Here is a 22,238-nt window from a genome sequence, read left to right as displayed (position 1 = left end):
GTTTGTTAGAGTGAGGACTTCAGACCTGATTCCGACCGAAAAGATGCCTTTCCCGAGGAGTGGAATATGAAACGTAAGTGTGATCCTGCTGTTACTTCCTTCTATTTTGTTCTTTCATTTATTTTCTCATCAATACTCTTCTTTTTGTGATGCAGCGGTTCCCTGGATGCTCGGAGCAGTTCCCGATCTCAAAAACTGGGTACGAGCTCTTGTTTCAACCTCCACATACGTCGAGCGTTCATGGCATGATTTGTCAAAGGGTCGATGGGAGGCCAAAAATCATGGTAAGCCTCTTTCTCGTACTCTTTGATAATTCAAACGAGATGCTTTCCAAATATTTTAATAAAATTTTACATATGCAGGTTTGGGCAAAGATGCGAATTTGAGGCCCTTGTCCAACGAGGAAGAAACTTTGGCCTCCGTCCCAAAGCCGGTGAAGGAAAATAAAAGGAAAAGAGCCTCCGTTCCCGAAGATCCAAAACCGAAGAAGAGGATGGCTCGTAAGCCGAACAATAATGCCATTCCTTTGACCGTGGAATCAGTTCTGCGTCTAAGGGATGAAGATGAAGAAGAAAATGATGGGTCTGCGCTGGCGGCCCGAACGAAGAGAACCACCGATGCCCCATCGGCAGCTAGATCGATGATGCTTCATGAGGCTCCACCTCGAACTGAGGATATACCGGAGAAAGATTCGGGCGGAATTCCTGAATTATCAGAGATCAAAGACGCATCCCATCGGAACCAACAGATGGGGGATATGTCTGAAGGGGCCCCTCTTGAATCCCTTCGAACCGAAGAGAATGCTCCAAGTGATTCATTTGGGGCAGCAGCAATCGAAGATTCGTCCACCTTCCCCGCATTTTCCGCAGGGGTGATTCGGTAAGCCCATGATTTGGGGGCCCTTGATCTAGACAGGCCTCATGATGGAGAGGATCCCTTTCGTGACCTGTTTACCGATATCGAGGACGTTGCCGGTACTAGTGATGAATCAGATCTTTTTCACGGGGTGCATCAGGCTTTGAATCATGTAAGACTTAAAATTATTTTGTCGGTACTACCTTTATGTTTACTTTTCGTTTCTAACTTCGTTTCTTGTTTCTTTGCAGGCAGCAGCAATTCATCGAGAAGCATGTTTTCGGTCCCAAAACGAGCTGCGTCGATACGAGGCCGACCTTCAACGGGTTACTGAGGAGAGGAACTCCCTAAAACATCTCTTAGGGCAAAGGGAAGAGGAAATAAAAGACCTCCGAGCTGAGTTGGCCAAGGCTTACCGAGATCAGACCGATCTGTCTAAGTAGGTAATGATACTTTCAAAAGCCTATGGTCTTGATACCGAAACGATGGCTAATTTTTCGGTCTCACAGTTGCAGCAAAAAATTGAGATGATTGGGAAGCTTTGTGAGGAGGTCGATGTGATAAAAGCGGAGTCTTTGCAGTGGAAAGAAGGTATGGACCGCTTTGCTACAGAGAAGAAACTACTCGAGCCCAGTTATCATCGGCCGAAACCCAACTTCAGAGAATGAAGGAAAAAGGCCTAGTTCAAGCAGGAAGAATAGAGGAGCTCGAGGCTCGGTTGGCCTCTGTACTTGCTAAGGCCGAAAAGGCAAAGGCCGATGCGGATGCACTCGTGGTCGTCTATCGGACCGATGCTAAAGTTTCCCAGCTCCAAGCAAGAGAGGCATCCGAGACTGTCGATACTCGAGCACATTCGGTCGCTGAACTTGCTAAGTGCCGATCTCGGAGGGAAACCCTCGAGGAGATCCATGCTCGTGGTTTCGATCTCGCTGAAGAGATAAAAAGGGCCAAAGAACCCGAAGCCGATGCTGAAGCCTTGGTTTTCAATGACGATGATGATGAAAATGATGATGACGATGAGAGTAAGAGCGAATCCGAGAATAGGGGGGAGACTGATAGAGAAGAGACTACTCCCGGGGATGATCAGGAAGCTTAGTCCTTAATATTTACGCTGTAATCAATCATGTAAACAATTTTGTATATAAAAATATCCCCTTTTTTGCCAACTTGCTTCTATTTTGTTTCCTGTCTTGTGAAGACTTTATTCACGCCTTATGAATGTTTTCACAAGGATTTAAACAACTTAATCAAATTTGGACTTCGTAGCCTCTATAACTGAGAGAGCGCTTACTCAAACTTGAAGTGATGTAGCCCTTAGGCTTATTAGTTGAGTCAATGATTCGAGCTCCAAGAAATATAGCCCATAGGTGTAATGGTCGAGTGAGTGCTTGCTCGAACTCGAAATAAAAGTAGCCCGTAGGCTTAGTAGTCGAGTGAATGATTCGAACTCGAAGTAATGTAGCCCGTAGGCGTAATGGTCGAGTGAGTGCTTGCTCGAACTCGAAATAAAAGTAGCCTGTAGGCTTAGTCGAGTGAATGATTCGAACTCGAAGTAATGTAGCCTGTAGGCATAATGGTCGAGTGAGTGCTTGTTCGAACTCAAAATAAAAGTAGCCCGTAGGCTTAGTAGTCGAGTGAATGATTCGAACTCGAAGTAATGTAGCCCATAGGTGTAATGGTCGAGTGAGTGTTTGCTCGAACTCGAACTCATAGTAATGTAGCCCGTAGGCATAATGGTCAAGTGAGTGCTTGCTTTAACTTGAAATAAATGTATCCCATAGGCTTAGTAGTCGAGTGAATGATTTGAACTCGAAGTAATGTAGCCCGTAGGCGTAATAGTTGAGTGAGTGCTTGCTCGAACTCGAAATAAAAGTAGCTCATAGGCTTAGTCGAGTGAATGATTCGAACTCAAAGTAATGTAGCCCGTAGGTGTAATAGTCGAGTGAGTGCTTGCTCAAACTCGAAATAAAAGTAGCTCGTAGGCTTAGTCGAGTGAATGATTCAAACTCGAAGTAATGTAGCCCGTAGGTGTAATGGTCGAGTGAGTGTTTGCTCGAACTCAAAATAAAAGTAGCCCGTAGGCTTAGTGGTCGAGTTTATCTTAATTCTATTTGCATAATAAATCTCCAAATAGAGGAATATTTCTTGGATATAAGATATCGGTAAAGAGGAGAACTTTCTTTTCAAGTCATTATACATGTGTTCATGTTTCGCGTCTGGGTTCGGGCCAACTATATGAGCATGGTTCGTTTTGACCATTTGGCTCTTACAACTTTTCCTATTGGAACCCCGTTGTTGCGAAATAACTTTCTTGCATCAGAACTTGATATATTTGAGGGCTAATGCCCCTTAGTATTCGAGGTCAATTGTAAAGAGGCCTCGGATACTATTGTAAGTGTAGCACGATTATTGGTTTCCTCATTAAAAACCTTGCCGAAAAACCCATTTGGGATAAAACTGGTCTAAGGAAAAAGGAGTGCAACGCGTGCTTTCAGACCTAAGGCTTCGTATTGAAGGATCCATATTAGCTCCTGATCGGACTTCTGCAGGGGTTAGTTTTGAAATGTAAATGAATATGGGAGGGTCGTACCTTAGCAGTAGTATCGTTTTAGATGTGTCACATTCCAATTGCTTCATATTTGTTTGCCGTTTATAATGTCGAGCTTGTATGACCCCTTTCCGACGTTCTTGAGAACCTGATATGGTCCTTCCCAGTTCGGTCCTAGTTTTCCTTCGTTCGGATTGCGGGTATTGAGGGTGACGTTTCTTAGAACTAAGTCCCCGGGCTTAAAATGGCGGAGCTTGGTTCTTCGATTATAGTATCTTTCGATTCGTTGGTTTTGGGCGGCCAATTGGACAGAGCAGCTTCTCGTTTTTCGTCCGATAATTCGAGCTAGTGTTCATAGCCTCGTTATTTGATTCTTCTGTTGTGTATCAAAATCTGGCACTGGGTTCGCCGACTTCGATAGGTATCAAGGCTTCGGACTCATATACTAAGGAGAACGGGGTTTCCCCCGTACTAGATTTTGACGTTGTTTGATATGCCCAAAGGACTTCGGGTAGGATTTCTCTCCATTTTCCTTTAGGTTCAGCCTCTTCTTTAGGTTTTGAATGATAGTTTTGTTCGTTGATTCAGCATGTCCGTTCCCACTAGGGTGATACGGTGTTGATAATATCCTTCTTATTTTGTGATCTTTGAAGAATTTCATCACTTTGCTGCCAACAAATTGTTTCCCATTGTCACATACTATTTCAACGGGTATCCCGAATCGACATGCGATATGATCCCAGATAAAGTCTATAACCTCTCTCTCTATTACTTTCTCGAATGCCTGTGCTTCAACCCATTTAGAGAAATAGTCATAAATAAATAAAATGAATTTAACTTTACCTGGGGTCGATGGTAGAGGGCCGACGATATACATTCCCCATTTCATGAATGGCCATGGGTATAGGACTGAGTGAAGTTGCTCCCCGGGTTAATGGATCATTGGTGCAAACCTTTAACATTTGTCACATTTTCGAACAAATTCCTTCGCAACTTTGCCCATATCGATCCTAATACCCTGCCCTGATTATTTTTGCGGACTAGTGGATCTGCACCGGAGTGATTCCCACAAGTACCCCCGTGCACCTCATGTAGGATGTAATCGATATCTCCTGGACCCAAGCATACTTCCAATGGTCTATCGAATGTCCTTCGGTATAGCGTTCCATCTGAAGCCAACGTGAATCGTGCAGCTTTAGTCCGTAGGGCCCTTGAATCTTTAGGGTCCGATGGGAGCTTTCCGTTCTTTAAGTATTCAATATACTTATTTCTCCAATCCGAGATTAAGCTCGTAGAATTTATCTCGACATGACGTTCTTCAATCAAGGATCTCGAGAGTTGAACGATAGTCCCCGAGCTCAAGTCACCTTCCTCGACCGATGAACCCAAATTTGCAAGTGCATCGGCCTCACTGTTTTGCTCTTATGGAACATGCTGTAAAGTCCATTATTTGAAATGGTGCAAAGTGACATGTAGTTTGTCCAAATACCTTTGCATTCTATCTTGTCGAACTTCGAAGGTTTTGTTTACTTGACTTACCACCAGCAAAGAGTCATATTTGGCTTCAATGACTTCTACTTCCAAGTTTTTAGCTAGCTCAAGACTTGCAATCATGGCTTCATACTCGGCCTCGTTGTTAGTCAACCTGCTAGTTTTAATAGATTGCCTAATAGTGTTTCCCGTGGGTGTCTTTAAAACTATGCCTAGCCCGGACCCCTTCACGTTCGAAGCCCCATCCGTAAAAAAAGTCCATACCCCCGATGACGTACCCGATTTCAATAGGAATTCTTTTTCGACTTCGGGTACGAGGGTTGGCATGAAAATGGCCACGAAGTCTGCTAAAATTTGAGACTTGATGGTCATATGGGGTTGATATTCGACATCGTACCCACTGAGTTCAGGCTTGTGCAAAATATTACGAAGCGGGTAAGTGGTTAATATGCATATGGGGTGACATTGAAAGTACGATCTTAACTTTCTAGAGGCGCTTATCAGTGCAAGTGCCAATGTTTCTAGGTGCGGATATCTAGTTTCTGCTTCTCCCAAGGTCCGTCTTATATAATAAATGGGAAATTGCGTACCTTGCTTGTTACATCCCATGTTTTCGTACGTAAAAATATGCCATAAATAAATTGATGAAAGCTCGAAAATAATATATTACATCCTGCATTTTCGTACGTTAAAGTTTCGTCGTAAGTTAATCGACGTAAGTTCGGGAATGGGATTATTTTGAGATTATAAGCATTATGCTATTTCAAATAAGTGATGAGTAAATTCGTGAAGGTGAGAGAGTAAGCAATTTGAAGAAAACGAATTTCGTCGAAGTTTGACATTTTGGGATAAAATACGGTCCAAGTTACAATACTCCGTATTTATGGACTAGTGCCATATAAGGTACCATATGACCATGATAGCAAGATGTATAAAGTGTGTTAAAAGTGAGTAGTATTATAAGTAATTTGAGATAATTCTTAATTATGTGGATAATTGGTTAATTATTGAATTAGTGGGGGATTAATGAATTGATTAAGGAATTAAGTGGATGATTTTTGGATAAGCCTTATAACCATTTACGTGGTAGCCGATCACTATAATTAGTGACTCATGAATTATGTTGCAAAATGATAAAGTTAGGTGAATTTTGGGTGGCTTAGTCATTATGCAAATGGGGCCCATAAATCTTAATTGTAAAGGACTTTCATATGACTTTAAGTGAGACACTTACAGATGGAAAATCTAAAACAAGATTCATTTGACTCTTTTACAAAGTGAGATAAAGTAACGCGAGTTTGCTTCAGCAAGTTCATACAAGAACATGTATATACATGTAACGTGAGAATTTTAGCATCTTCAACAAATTCATTTGGTAAGGGAGTTATACAGAAAGGAAAAGCCAAGAACGAAGGTGAGGGAATTTGGAAATTCATACTAGACTCCATATTATAATAGAAACGAGATTTTGCGATTCTAAGGGAGTACGATGCAATCTTTCTCAAGAATATCATACGGATTTTTCCCTACTCCATGTATGTTAATGCTATCCCTTCTTTCTTTTTGGCATGATACAAACGAAACGAGCAAAATACACAACTTTCATAAATGAATTTATTCATAAAAATACTAGGGGTGTCTATATTCTTGATTCCCCGTGTGAATTATTATTATATCCTTTGTTCGCGGGTCTCAGAAAAATACGTATTTTATACATGTTCATTGACCCATGACCAGATGGCGTTATATACGTGTATATTATATGTATATGGGATATGGGAAAAGGTTATGGCGTTATATACGCACCACCACCTGATCAGCTGGTATACGTTAATGATTTGTCCACAGTGGCCGAGAGGATATGATGGGATGCCCTCAGAGGCTTGATGATGATACGAACGCATATACCTAAACATGGTATGATATTTATACGCATATGCATGACATTGTAAATATTAATGATTCGTAGGGTTATTCAGGCATACATGTCGAGTCCTTTACTCCATGTTTTTCTCATGTCTATTGTTTACTGATTTTCATTCCTTACATACTCGGTATATTATTTGTACTGACGCCCCTTTTGCCTGGGGACACTGTGTTTCATGCCCGCAGGTCCCGATAGACAGGTTGAGAGTTCTCCTAGTAGGCTATCAGCTCAGCAAAAGATGGTTGTGTACTCCACTTGCTCCGGAGTTGCCTATTTGGTTAGTATGATTTAAATATGTATTGATTGGTATGGCAGGGCTCTGTCCTGACCTTTATGATATTTATGTACTCTTAGAGGCTTGTAGACATATGTCATGTATACAGATACTGGTATGGCCTTATAGGCCAGTACGTCATATTTATAAGTCGGTATATCAAGTTGGGTCACCCTATATTGAGTATTTCCTCATGTTTTATTCTACTTATCCCACGGCAGCCTCTCCGGCTCATTTACCTATGATAGTATGATACGAAAGATACGTTACATTGGTACTCGGTTGAGTAAAGTACCGGGTTCCCATCGCGGCCCATCGGTTTGGGTCATGACAAAAGTTGTATCGGAGCAGTTATGTCCTAGGGAGTCTACAAGTCGTGTCTAGTAGAGTCTTGTTTATGGGTGTGTTGTGTACCACACTTATAAGAAGGAGGCTACATGGAATTTAGGGTTGTCACTCTTTCTTCTTACTCTAGATCATGTGGTAGATCTTAGTTGTAAGAACTCAATTCCCTAAACTCTTATCTTATTCATAATACGACGTAACCTTCATCAAGAAAGGCGGTTGTGGAAGAGTTGAGTCAGAGGAACTCGATTTTGCATCATGCTTATGCTGAGTAAATGTAAGGTCTCGAGCAGATCATATGTGTACTAAGACGTGTGAGCTTCTGGAAAAGGAGCCTAAGGCATGAATATCTATCCACCCATATGGTAAAAGGCAACGAGAAATTCAGAAGGTAGATACAAGTTTCAACAAGTAAAAGGAGCAAGGTGACAAGGGTACGAGGTACCCAGTTGATGAAGATTATCGGTATTTACAATTCAGGCAGAAAAATATAAGCATTTTGAGTTACCTTCAACAGTAACAGAGGTATGTATAATTAGCCACACCCATCTCAGCTATGCCCTATGGAAACTAACATATATGGTTTAAGAGAATGACAAGATATCAGGATCCGACAGGGGTTAGAGTAACCCAAAATGGTGAATGGATTGTTTGTGTTAGTTAACGTTTCCAAAGGATATTGCCAATGTGATAATAGATCTCCTTATGAGACACGCAGATGGTACACTCTAAAATAGTACAACTAGATATGAGTACTACAAGGATAGGCACTGGAAGTCTTGAAGAAGATACATGAGAAATTCAGAGAATGATCATTTAGGAAGACGCTTCCCTAAAGCAAGCAATGTGAGCAAAGTTAAGCTTAAGGGACTGTATGTGCCAGTTATACTAAGTGTCACCCTCGCGAGTAAGGAAATTTGTTATCATTGGTACAGAAGGATTACTGCGAGGCGAGTAAGGATCATCGATGATGTGAAAAGATGCCAAAGATGAAGAGGTAAAACATCTATATATAGATCATCGTAGCACTAAATCTTAGTGCTCCCCTAAAGGGGGAATATGGTGTGATGTGGCATTAAGTCAGAATTAAGTAGTTCTAGTAACTATGGAATGGTAAAGGAAGAATGCGATAAAAATGAAAAAGGAATGAGATTGCACTGATTCAAATCCTACAGATATTCTATGATTCCATAATATTATGCAAACACGATGTCAAGGAAAGGATCCTACCCGAGATGTTATTGATAAATAAGGAGCCAGTGCGAGACGTAAGTTAAGACAAATGGAATAATCCAAGAGGGATTACGCGGAATACAGATATGATAATGGACCGACGAGCTGTTAGTAGTTGATTGAGAAAGAGTCTAGTTATGTCTAGACAAGAGGTTACATACAAATCAACAAATCGTGCAAGATAACCATAGTGAACCCCAACATGGGAATTCAGTCTCGCAGACACGACACTGTGACCCTTGAGAAATATTCAAATAAGAGTTGAGGTAGTAAAAGGTACTGTATGAATGTTATGAAAATAAAAGATAGTCTCACTGGGAAGACAGTCAAAACTTCAGTTCAGGAGCTACCCAACAAGCATAAGGGAGTAGAAATAAGTAACTACGGTTAATTATATGCGAGGAAGAACATCAAAAAAAAAATTCCGCCAAGTATACGATGTAATAAGCTCGCAGCTTTACAAGAGTCAGAAGGTCTTCCCTAAGTACTACAACGAAAGACTAGCTGAGGAAATAAGGAAGAAGGCTTTAACCTAAGCACAATGACCTAAAGAGGAAATGGTCATGTAAAAATAGTTTCACTACAACATTGTATGCATTCCATGAGAAAGTGGCCCCTACCGTGGCTAAGGAATGGGAAAAAAAATCAAAAGTAATATTCGAGATCATATGAGTTGCACGAAAATTTCGGCATGCGTGGGAACTAAGATAAGCTAAGTATGCATGCAACAAGTGGGAAAACGGCCAGGAAAAGTAATTGCTTACATTTAAAGAAAGTTGAGAAGGAACGAAAGGAATTATTCGATCAGTGATCTAGAGTTAATTACATTATGAATGCACCTAAGATTTTGGAGTATTATCCATGCAACATATATGTTAACAATCATACAACCGTAGAAAACTCCGGTATAAGTTAAAAGAAAGAATTGAGCTTAGGTCATAAACAAATGATTGAATTATTAGAAGATTGTGTCATAGATATTCCATAGCGTCAATGAAAGGCTAAAGTAATAACAAATACCATGAGCCACAAATCGGAAGATAGCTTAAGCCTTCACAAAGGCTGGTCAGAAGGAAGAGGAAACTAAAGAGTTACATCAACGAAGAAAATCAGGAGTCTGATTATTGGACCTAGAAAATTTTAGACATCATGATTGAGAGCATTGCATAATCACACTTAATATCATAGGTACAAGAGAGATAGTACAACAGCCATACTCTATTACGACTATACGACATAGCCAGTTAGAAGAGTACCATCCTCATAAAAAGTCAGTATGACGCTCTCACCGGATTGTGTATGCACCAGAGGTGCAAGTATTATAATAGAGCTTCAAGCTGTGGATGTGAATTATACCTGTGTGTAAGGGAGGTCATGAAAGAGATAGAAGATGTGATGCGAGATTTTAAGGTAAGTAAGGTAAAGGTGAACAACGTACGAGATACTCAAAGAAGAAGGTTGTGAATAGTCCATACTTCAGATAGAAGGACAGAAACGCTGAGACTCAGTATCCAGGAATGATAACGGCATTGTCAGTCGCATATTTTCTGGCCTATAGTTTCTATGTATCAAAAGGTCTAGTTAAAAGAATAAAGAAGAGTTAGAAACGATGTGATATCTCGCTTGATGTTCCAGGATGACATAAGGAAATCTATGATGCAAGTAAATTGAAGGAAGGTTGCGAGTAGTATAAATAGATATGTGTAGGTCGCAAGCTAAAGTATGGTAAAGCGAAAGGTTTTAGGAAGACAGGAGTAAGCATAAGAAAGGGCGAGTGAAAAGGTGACGAGAATGGATAAGTCCTCGGGACTAAGCCCATGAAAACAAGAGAGCTGATTATTTCTCTAAGTTATAGAAATCTCAGTATAGCCTGAATGAACTCAAAAGAGTAATAAGGGTGTAATTGTGATAGATAAAGGATAACGTTTGGACCTTCGATTGAGTAATGATTTGAAGAAAAAAGGGGATTTGATTTCACGGATGACACGGGATTAAATACCTACGTAAGGTGAATCACATTTGGATGCTATGAAATACGGTTATGGACGTATGGTATCGCCCCCAAGTGGATCAGGAAAATCACTTCAAATGTTCCTCGATGCAACGTAAGCCCTAGTGGTAATGTATTACGTAAGAGGTTTCAAGTTATCAATAGTAAATTGTAGATCAACATTGAGGTGAATCAACAATGGATGTATAAAAGTTACAAAGTATGAGATGAGATTAGACCATCATTCTTAAGATGAACGGAAACGAGAGTAACTTGGAGTTTGGTAGCAGACCTCAGTAACAATAAATCAAAGTAAGAGTTATGGTAGTAAAGTCATACGGATGGATAAACGGATCTATGAAATAAGATATAGCAATATTTGTAAGTTCAACAAAGTATCGAGCAAAGAACATTAGTATACCTATAGATGCTAGAGAGATATCTTATCAAGCTCTGTATATGCTTACAAAGTGAGGCCTAGAGATTGGCTAAAAAACACTGGAGGAAAAAGGAGAGAGAGTCGCATAGGCTTACATACAAGGAAAAAGTCGTACAGGCTGCACGACAGAAGGTAGCAAGAGTTACGAGGTTGGAAGTATTCCGAACATAGACCGTGGTGTGAGAAAGAGGCCTAAAGGGGGAAATGCACTGGCCTTTGGATTTATTCAAAGAACAGTTGCCTAAATGGCAAGAAGAGTATTAAAGTATTCGCAAGAGCTATAAGTTATGAGAATGATAAGTGCATCAATCAACATTCGAGGACAAATGTTCCAAAGGGGGGAAGATGTTACACCCCATGTTTTTGTACATAAAAATACGCCATAAGTAAATTGATGAAAGCTCGAAAATAATATATTACATCCTGCATTTTCGTACGTTAAAGTTTCGTCGTAAGTTAATCGACGTAAGTTCGGGAATAGGATTATTTTGAGACTATAAGCATTATGCTATTTCAAACAAGTGATGACTAAATTCCTGAAGGTGAGAGGGTAAGCAATTTGAAGAAAACGAATTTTGTCAAAGTTTGACATTTTGGGATAAAATACGGTCCAAGCTACAATACTCTGTATTTATGGACTAGTGCCATACAAGGTACCACATGACCATGATAGCAAGATGTATAAAGTGTGTTAAAAGTGAGTAGTATTATAAGTAATTTGAGATAATTCTTAATTATATGGATAATTAGTTAATTATTGGATTAGTGGGGGATTAATTAATTGATTAAGGAATTAAGTGAATAATTTTTGGATAAGCCTTATAACCGTTTACGTGGCAGCCCATCACTATAATTAATGACTCATGAATTATGTTGCAAAATGACAAAGTTAGGTGAATTTTGGGTGGCTTAGTCATTATGCAAATGGGGCCCACAAATCTTAATTGTAAAGGACTTTCATATGACTATAAGTGAGACACTTACGGATGGAAAATCTAAAACAAGATTCATTTGACTCTTTTACAAAGTGAGATAAAATAACATGAGTTTGCTTCAGCCAGTTCATACAAGAACATGTATATACATGTAACGTGAGAATTTTAGCATCTTCAACAAATTCATTTGGTAAGGGAGTTATACATAAAGGCAAAGCCAAGAACGAAGGTGAGGGAATTTGGAAATTCATACTAGACTCCATAGTATAATAGCAATGAGATTTTGCGATTCTAAGGGAGTACAATGCAATCTTTCTCAAGAATATCATACGAATTTTTCCCTACTCCGGGCATATTAAGGCTATCCCTTCTTTCTTTTTGGCATGATCCAAATGATACAAACGAAACGAGCAAAATACGCAACTTTCTTAAATGACTTTATTCATTGAAATACTAGGGTTGTCTATATTCTTGATTCCCCAGGTGAATTATTATTATATCCTTTGTTAATGGGTCTCAGAAAAATACGTATTTGATAAAGTTTATCCGAAAGGCATATTGATTTTATGATATTCCGAGAAATCTTATTAACGTATTTCTTATGCATTTCATGCATTTATATATGTACATTGACCCATGAACAGATGGCATTATATATGCGTATATTATATGTATATGGGATATGGGAAAAGGTTATAGCGTTATATACGCACCACCACCTGATCAGCTGGTATACGTTGATGATTTGCCCACAGTGGCCGAGATGATATGATGGGATGCCCTCAGAGGCTTGATGATGTTATGAACGCATATACCTAAACATGGTATGATATTTATACGCATATGCATGACATTGTAAATATTAATGATTCGTAGAGTTATTAAGGCATACATGTCTAGTCTTTTACTCTATATTTTTCTCATGTCTATTGTTTACTGATTTTCATTCCTTACATACTCGGTACATTATTTGTACTGACGTCCCTTTTGCCCGGGGACGCTGTGTTTCATGCCTGCAGGTCCCGATAGACAGGTTGAGATTTCTCCTAGTAGGCTATCAGCTAAGCAGAAGGTGTTTGTGCACTCCACTTGCTCCGGAGTTGCCTATTTGGTCAGTATGATTTAAATGAGTATTGATTGGTATGGCAGGACTCTGTCCCGGCCTTTATGATATTTATGTACTCTTAGAGGCTTGTAGATAGATGTCATGTATGCAGATACTGGTATGGCCTTATAGGCCAGTACGTGATATTTATAAGTCGGTATATCAAGTTGGGTCACCCTATATTGAGTATTTCCTTATGTTTTATTCTACTTATCTCACGGCAGCCTCTCCGGCTCATTTACCTATGGTAGTATGATATAAAAGATACGTTACATTGATACTCGGTTGAGTAAAGAACCGGGTGCCCATCACGGCCCATCGGTTTGGGTCGTGACATTGCTCTTCTCAAACTAGGACACTGCTTACTGCAATTTCCGATACTGCCAAGTACAAGCAAAGTTTTTCGTCTGTTTTTGGAGTGTGAAGTAGTAGTGGGCTCGATAGATATCGTTTTAGTTCCTCTAATGCATGCTGGCATTCCGGGGTCCAAGTGAAATCGTTCTTCTTTTTGAGTAGAGAGAAATATTTGTGACTTCGATCTGATGACCTCGAAATGAATCGGCCTAAGGCTGCAATCCATCCCGTTAGCCTTTGTACAAATTTCACGTTGTCCACGATGGTGATGTCTTCGATGGCCTTGATTTTATCGGGGTTAATCTTGACTCCCCGATTTGACACCATGAAGCCGAGGAACTTTCCTGAACCGACCCCAAAAGCACATTTTTCGGGGTTGAGCTTCATGTTGTATTTCCTCAAAATATCGAACGTTTCCTGCAAATGGGTCAAATGGTCCTCTATGTGCAGGGACTTAACTAGCATGTCATCAATATAAACTTCCATTGATTTACCTATTGTTCTTCGAACATTTTATTTACTAGGCATTGGTAAGTAGCCCCTGCATTTTTTAGCCCGAAGGCCATCACATTATAACAATATGTTCCATATTTGATGACAAATGAAGTCTTTTCCTGGTCCTCTGGGTTCATCTGGATTTGATTATACCCGGAATAGGCATCGAGAAAAGTGAGGATCTCGTGGTCGGCCGTGGCATCGATCATGCGATCGATGTTGGGCAGCGGAAAGGAATCTTTGGGGCATGCTTTGTTCAAATCCTTATAGTCCACACACATTCTAAGTTTGTTCCCTTTTTTAGGCACTACAACTACATTGGCTAACCATTCGGGATATTTCACCTCCCGAATGGACCCTATCGTGAGAAGTTTGGTTACCTCGTCCTTTATGAATGCGTGCTTTACCTCAGACTGGGGTCTTCTCTTTTGCTTCACCGGTTTGAACCTAGGGTCCAAGCTTAGCCGATGTGTCGTTATGTCCGGTGGGATCCCTGTTATATCTAATGGGACCAGGAAAAGCAATCAATGTTATCGATAAGAAATTGAATAAGTTTCTTCCTGAGTTCGGGGCTCAACCTCGTCCCCAAGTATACCTTTTGTTCGGGCCAGTGCTCGATTAGTGTGATTTGCTCCAGTTCCTCAATCATTGATTTGGTGGCGTCGGAGTCATCGGGAATCACGAAGGATCGAGGGATCCTCTGATCATCATATTCTTTGATCTTCTGGTTATCTTCTTGGGTCAAAGCTGATGTATGTGATTGCTATTTGGTATCTCGTTCCCTTTCTGATCCAGATCCCTTTACTGGCGAAGGCGAGGATATTGGTTTCGCTTCCTCGACGATGAATATTTCTCTTGTGGCTGGTTGTTCTCCGTACACTGTTATGACTCCTCTCGATGTTAAAATTTGAGGACCTGGTGTAGGGTCAAAGGTACAGCTCTCATATTGTGGATTCATGGCCTTCCGAAAAGGGCGTTGTATCTCATGTCACCTTCGATCACGTGGAACTTCATTTCCTGGATGGTTCCGGCCACGTTTATTGGTAGAATTATCTCGCCTTTGGTGGTTTCACATGCCATATTGAATTCGTTTAGCACCAGGGTTGCGGGTACGATCTGGTCCTGTAGGCCGAGCTGTTCTATGACCTTCAATGTGATGATGTTGGCCGAGCAACCTGGATCAATCAACACACGCTTAACTTTAGTTTTATTCATGAGTACATATATTACCAGTGCATCATTATGAGGTTGTATGACTCCTTCTGCATCTTCATCATTGAAGGACAAGGTTCCTATGGTGTGTAGTCTTGAGTTCGAGATCGCTTTTCTCTCACAATCGATGTCTTAGTGCGTTTAAGCACTGGTCCCTGAGGGATATTAGCATCATCGATGATCATGTGAATGACATGATGTGGTTCTTCTTGTTCGTTTTGCTTGCCGAAATCCCTGTTTTTAAAATGGTTCTTTGCCCTATCTCTCAAATATTTTCGAAGGTGCCCTTTGTTGAATAACCGGGCTACTTCCTCTCTTAGTTGCTTTCAATCTTCCGTTCTGTGGCCATGGGTGCCATGATATTCGCACATTTGATTGGGATTCCTCTAGGCAGGATCGGTCTGCATGGGTCGAGGCCATTTAGTATCTTTGATGCGTCCGATAGCCGAAATGATGTCAGATGCATCGATGCTGAAGTTATATTGATATAACCGAGGTGCTTCCTTAGATCCGACAGGCCTATCGAACCTACTTCTGTTCATCAGCCCCCGGGACCCTTGACCTCGATCACTTCTTTTTTTATTTTTCCCGAGGTTATGTCTCGATTCACTGACTATGTGGCTTCCGTTGTACGGTTGGTATGGATCCCTGATCGAACCTCGTTCTCGATTAGTATCCCTTCGAACAGCGGGTTCAGACCCCAATTGATCATCTTCGACCCTAATTTTTGATTGGTACCGATTGTGCATGTCGGCCCACATGATGGCTGGGTATTCGATCAGGTTATGCTTTAATCGCCATGAAGCCGTCGAACTTCGTTCGTTCAAACCTTGAGTGAAAGCCTGAACAGCCCAATCGTGTGTGAATGGTGGCAAGTTCATTCGCTCCATTTGAAAACGAGATACGAACTCCCTCAGCATCTCGTTATCCTTTTGTCTTACCTTGAAGAGTTCTGATTTCCTTGTTGCAATTTTTATGGTGCCGGCATGTGCTTTCATAAAAGAATCTGCTAACGAGTCGATGGAATTTGGTGGTAGGTTGTGATACCAAATCATTGCCCCCTTCGAGAGGGTCTCTCCGATTTTTTTTAACAATACAGATTCGATTTCATCGTCTTCAAAATCATTTCCCTTGATGGCACATGTGTAAGAAGTGACGTGCTCATTGGGATCGGTCGTTCTGTTATATTTGGAAATTTTGGGCATACGGAATTTTTTGGGGATTGGTTTCGAGGTTGCGCTTGAGGGAAAAGGTTTTTGCACAAATTGTTTCGAATCCAACCCTTTTATCATTGGTGGATCTCCCGGGATCTGATCGACCTAGAGTTATAAGTTTCTACTTTTTTATCGTTGACTTTGACTCGTTTTGTGAGTTCCTCGAGCAATTTAGCAATTTCAGGAGTAGTCCCCGATTCTTGCTCATTTGACTTCGCTATGGCTGGCTCCATTCTGTGGGTGATTTATCGAGGTGGATTGGGCTCCGGCCTGCTTTGTAGCTGGGTTTGGCTCTACAACTGAGCTATTGCTGCCTGTTGGGCTTGCAACATTTCGAAAATCATAGGCAAGCTAACGCCGTTTTCCTCGACATTATGGGTATCTCGAGCTACAGACCGAGTACCACCATGGATGCTATTCTCGGGTTCAGCATGTAGGTTCGCCTCAATGGCTACATGCGAATTGATATCTATTGGCGCTCCGATTCGAGCTTCAACGACGTTTACAAGTGGTCTTTCAGTACTGGGTGTCAATTTGTTGTTTTTGTCTTGAAGGCCGGCTCCGTTGTCGATTGGTGAAGCCATTTGATTGGTGGTTAGTCATTGCTAATCCGAAATTCAAAATATTTTCGGAAACAAGCGCAAAACACAATGGCGTATTTTTTCAGATTCGTATCAAATAACCACTGTTATCCTTAGCCCCATGGTGGGCGCCAAACTGTTTACCCGAAAAACGGATAGAGTTGAATTTATATGTAGTTCTAAGGATATGTGATATAACATAATACAAATCGTAAGGATAAAAGGAAATATCAAATATGGACAGCAAAGAATGTAAAATAAACAAAGTTTTAAAGAAGACGATTTTTAGGACTAAGCAAGATGAATAAGATTTTTAGGCTTAAAAGAGTAACTCTTGAATATAAGAGGATATGGTGCTTGAATTACAATGTGAGATCTATCCAAAAACTGCCCTTACAGAAATGATAACCCTCCACCTTTATAGTAGAGAGACCTTACTTTAAATATAATTAAAAATACTCAGTGGGAGGTCCTTGATAAATCAACTTTTCCACAATTTCTGTCAAGATTCTCTCCTCTAGTGGAATTGCAATGGCTTTTGTCTGTGAGTTCGATCTTGACTCGAGCTCTCAATTTTGGCTTGAGCTCGATTCAGACTCGAGCTCTCGATCTTGGCTTAAGCTTGATTCTGACTCGGACCCTTGAATTAATTCGGGGTTAATGTTGGTCGGTCTCTGGATCATAAGCTTGATAGCTTTACTTTGCATCATAGTTCGATTTGGATTCGAGCTTGATAATGATATCGAACTTGACATTGATCGACCCCTCGGGTTCGAAGCTTGTTTGTACCATCTTCGTAACCCATCTTGATGTCTCACTTCGATCGCTTATCTTTCGAACTCGATCAGACGTACGAAGGCTGAAATCTATTTCGACCGTATACAAGTTGTCCGCCGTCCATCGTGTCGAGCTTATAAGATCCCTTTTCGACGATGTCGAGGACTTGGTAGAGTCCTTCCTAATTTTGGCCAAGCTTTCCTTCATTAGGATCTCGAGTGTTAATGGTGAATTTTCTCAGGACTAAGTCCCCGACTCCAAAGTGGTAAAGGTTGGTTCTCCTATTGTAGTATCTTTCGATTTGTTGCTTTTGTGCAGCCATTCGAACGAGTGTGGCTTCTCGCTTTTTATCCAATAATTCGAGGCTAGTATTCATAACCTCGTGATTTGACTCTTCTGTTGTATGTCGAAACCTGGCACTGAGTTCCCCGACTTCGATTGGAATCAAGGCTTCAGAGCTATATACTAAGGAGAATGGGGTTGCCCCGTACTAGATTTTGACGTTGTTCGATATGCCCAAAGGACTTCGGGTAGGATTTCTCTCCATTTTCCTTTAGTGTCGTTCAGCCTCTTCTTTAGGTTTTGAATGATAGTTTTGTTCATTGATTCGGCCTATCCGTTCCAACTGGGGTGATATGGTGTTGATAATATCCTTTTTATTTTGTGGTCTTTAAGGAATTTCGTCACTTTGCTGCCGATAAATTATTTTCCATTATCACACACTATTTCGGCGAGTATCCCGAATCGACATACGATGTGATCCCAGATAAAGTTTATAACCTCTTTCTCTCTTACTTTCTCGAACGCCTGTGCTTCAACCCATTTAGAGAAATAATTAGTCATAAATAAAATGAACTTAGCTTTACCTGGGGCCGATGGCAGATGGCCGACGATATCCATCCCCTATTTCATGAATGGCCATGGGGATAGGACTGAATGAAGTTGTTCTCTGGGCTGATAGATCACCGGTGCAAACCTCTGACATTTATCACATTTTCGAACAAACTCCTTAGTGTCTTTTTCCATGCTATCCAATAGTATCCTGCTATAATGATTTTGTGAATCAGTGATTCGGCGCCGGAATGGTTCCCACAAGTGCCTTCGTGGACCTCTCGTAAAACATAATCAGTGTCTCCTGGTCCTAAGCATGCTGCCAATGGTCCATCGAATGTCCTTCTGTATAATGTTCCATCTTCAGCCAATGTGAATCGAGCAGCTTTGGTTCGTAGGACCCTCGACTCTTTAGGGTCTGATGGGAGCTTTCCGTTCTTCAAGTATTCAATATATTTATTCCTCCAATCCCAGGTTAAGCTTGTAGAGTTTATCTCGGCATGACCTTCCTCGATCATGGATCTCGAGAGTTGAACGACAGTCCCCGAGCTAATCTCACTTTCCTCGATCGATGACCCCAAATTTGCAAGTGCATCAGCCTCACTGTTTTGTTCTCGAGGTACATGCTGCAAAGTGCATTCCTTGAAACGGTGCAAAGTTACCTGCAGTTTGTCCAAATACCTTTGCATTCTATCCTCTCGAACTTCGAAGGTTTTGTTTACTTCACCACCAGTAAAGAATCACACTTGGCTTCAATGACTTCTGCTCCTAAGCTTTTAGCTAGTTCGAGACCTGGGCTTGTGCAAAATATTATGAAGTGTGTAAGTGGTTAATACGCATATGGGGTGACATTGAAAGTATGGTCTTAACTTTCTAGAGGCGTTTATCAGTGCAAGTGACAATTTCTCCAAATGTGGATATCTAGTTTCTGCTTCTCCTAAGGTTCGACTTACATAATAAACGGGAAATTGCGTACCTTGATCTTCTCGAACTAGGACATTACTTACTGCGATTTCCGATACTGCCAAGTACAAGTAAAGTTTCTCATCTGCCTTTGGAGTGTGAAGCAGTGGTGGGCTCGATAGGTATCGCTTCAATTCCTCTAATGCCTGTTGGCATTCCAGGGTCCAGGCAAAATCGTTCTTCTTTTTGAGCAGAGAGAAAAATCTGTGGCTTCGATCCGACGACCTCGAAACGAATCGGCCTAAGGTAGCTATCTGTCCAATTAGCCTCTGCATGGATTTTACACTGTCCACGATGGTGATGTCTTCGATTGTTATGAGTTTATCGGGGTTGATCTCGGTCCCCCGATTGGATACCATGAAGCCAAGGAACTTACCCGAACTGACCCCGAAAGCACATTTCTCGAGGTTGAGATTCATGTTGTATTTCCTTAAAATCTCGAACGTTTCTTGCAAATGAGCCAAATGGTCCTCTATGCACAGTGACTTAACTAGAATGTCATCAATATAAACTTCCATTGATTTACCTATTTGTTCTTCGAATATTTTATTTACTAGGCATTGGTAAGTAGCTCCTGCATTTTTTAGCCCGAAGGGCATTACATTATAACAATATGTTCCATACTTGGTGATAAATGAAGTCGTTTCTCGGTCCTCCGGGGTCTTTTCTTTTGCTTCACCGATTTGAACCTAGGGTCCAGGCTTAGGCGATGCGTCATTATCTCCGGTGGGATCCCTGTCATGTCTAAATGGGACCAAGCAAAACAATCTATGTTATCAATAAGAAATTGAATAAGCTTTTTCCTGAGTTTGGGGGTTAATCCCGTTCCCAGGTATACCTTTCGCTCGGGCAGGTACTCGATCAGTATAACCTGTTCCAGCTTTTCAATCGTTGATTTGGTGGCGTCAAAATCTTTGATAACAATAACAGTTCGAGGGGTCAGAAATCCTCCTCTTCTTTTTCTATCTCTTGCTTCCCTGACTCGGTCGAGGCTGGTGGTTGTGATTGTTATTTGACTTCCTGTTTACCTTTGATGCTCGACCTTTTCGAGGTTGATAGCGTCGATATCGACGTTACCTCATCGACCGTAAACATTTCCTTTGCAGCATGCTGCTTCCCGTATACTATTTTTACACCGGCCGATGTCGGGAATTTCATCATTTGGTGGAGAGTCGAAGGGACTGCCCTCATATTGTGGATCCAAGACTTTCCGAGTAAGGTATTGTCCTCATATCGCCCTCGATTACGTGGAACTTGGTATCTTGAATGGTTCCGGCCACGTTCACCAGTAGAATAATCTCCCCTTTAGCTGTTTCACTGGCCATATTGAATCCGTTTAAGACCCGAGTTGGGGGCAAGATTTGATTTTGTAGGCCGAGCTGCTCCACAACCCTCGATCGAATGATATTCGCTGAGCTACCTGGATCCACTAAAACACGCTTAACTTGAACTTTATTTAATAAGATAGAAATTACCAGAGCATCATTGTGGGGCTGAGAAATGCCTTCTACTTCTTTGTTGTTGAATGATAAAGTGCCTTCGGGCACATAATCTCGGGTTCATTTTTCCCTAGTGATTGATACCTTAGTGCGTTTGAATGTGGGTCCCTGTGGGATGTCGACCCTACCGACGATCATATGAATGACATGTTGGGATTCTTCCTGTTCATTTTTCCTATTGGCATCCCTCTCTCTGAAATGATTCTTGGCTTAATCGCTGAGGAACTCTCAAAGGTGGCCCTCATTGAATAGACGGGCTACCTCCTCCCTTAATTTACTGCAATCCTCGGTCTTGTGACCACGCGTTCCATGATACTTGCACATAAAATTTGGGTTTCTTTGGGAAGGATCGGTTTGTGTGGGTCTGGGCCACCTAGTATCTTTGATCCTTCCAATTGCCGATACAAATGCCCGATGCATCAATGCTAAAGTTATATTCTGATAACCGAGATGCCTCTGTGGGATCGACATACTTGCCAAAACCACTTTTGCTCATAAGTCCCCCATAATTCTGTCCTCGATCACTTCTTAGATCTTTCCAGGTGGAATTGCGTCCTTTGTTCTTTCGATCTGTAGTATATGGTTGATATTGTTCTTTGTTCGACCTTGGCTCCATGTCAACGTCCCTTTGGTTTTAACTGCCGACCTGTGTGGATGTACTGACCCGGAAGGGGCTCCTAATTGGTCGTCCTCGACCCTGATCTTCGATTGATATCGATTGTGCACATCTGCCCAAGTTACAGCTGGATACTCAATCAAATTTTGTTTCAACTGACGTAATGCTGTCGAACTCCACTCGGTCAACCCTTGGGTGAAAGCTTGAATGGCCCAATCATCTGTGACCAGTGGCAACTCCATGCGTTCCATTTGAAATCGGGACACGAACTCCCTCATCATTTCATTATCCCTTTGTCTTACCTTGAAAAGATCTGATTTCCTGGTTGCGACCTTATGGCCCCGGCGTGTGCCTTTGTGAAAGAATCTGCTAACATGGCAAATGAGTCAATGGAATTTTGTGGCAGGTTATGATACCAAATCATTGCTTCTTTCGAAAGGGTCTCTCCGAATTTTTTCAACAGCACAGATTCGATTTCATCATCTTTTAAATCGTTACCCTTGATGGCGTATGTATATGAAGTAACATGCTCGTTGAGATTGGTGGCCCCATTA

This window comes from Nicotiana tomentosiformis, chromosome 1 (genome assembly GCF_000390325.3).
Source record: "Nicotiana tomentosiformis chromosome 1, ASM39032v3, whole genome shotgun sequence".
NCBI classification, from domain to species: domain Eukaryota; kingdom Viridiplantae; phylum Streptophyta; class Magnoliopsida; order Solanales; family Solanaceae; genus Nicotiana; species Nicotiana tomentosiformis.
The sequence above is the reverse complement of the archived record's forward strand: the minus strand, read 5'-3'. Positions refer to the sequence as shown.